Below are 779 nucleotides of genomic sequence, written 5' to 3' on the forward strand. Positions count from 1 at the left end.
TTGGAGAGCTGGGAAGGGGCCGGCGCTGCCAAGAGGCAGCTCCCATCCTCGTGCTGGTCACCCCTCCAGCTCCAGCCCCCAGCCCAAGGCCGGTGCGGTACCGAAATGAGTGGGAGCTTCACACAACCTCAGACCCAAAAGAGGAAGCCCCACCAGATGCAGCCTGAAAACTTACCGAGCTGAATAAAAACGGGAAAAGGAAGCTGCAGTGGCTCAGCCAGAACCAGACTCGCCATCCGTGTATGCAAAAGTCCGGTCACGTTTCATGTAGAAACAGCAAACGTCCACTCTGTTCTCAGGCAGTTCTGCAAACTCACCCCCTCCAGCATTTGCATTTGAATCATTCAGGCATTTTCTGCCTTTACTTCCCCTTCTGCCTCCGGCGGAGCTGCAGCGCGTTCAGTCTGGCTGGGAAATCTGCCCATTCCCGTTTTGGTTTGTGGTTTATTGCCGCAGCTCCTCCTCTCCGGGGAATGGGGTTTGTATCCCATTTAGGTCACAATAACGCGAATTTGGCAGCTCTGAACTGGTCTCAGGGCAGCGGGGTGGGGGGAGGCTCCATCATAGAACTACCACATTCCTCAGAGCAGGGGAACAACGGGCTGAAAAGCCCACGGGGGTGGAAAATTATGCAGCGAGCCAGAAAGAAGGAAAATAATAATCCCATGTGCCAAAGCCCATCGTCATTCACATCTCCCCGCGTCCTCAGCCCCGCAGCTGCCAGCCAGCAGCAGAACCTCAACGTCCTTCTGTGTATCAGGCTGCCACAGACAGCAAGA

The sequence above is a fragment of the Buceros rhinoceros genome, unplaced genomic scaffold, assembly GCF_000710305.1.
Source record: "Buceros rhinoceros silvestris isolate BGI_N320 unplaced genomic scaffold, ASM71030v1 scaffold28285, whole genome shotgun sequence".
Taxonomy (NCBI): domain Eukaryota; kingdom Metazoa; phylum Chordata; class Aves; order Bucerotiformes; family Bucerotidae; genus Buceros; species Buceros rhinoceros.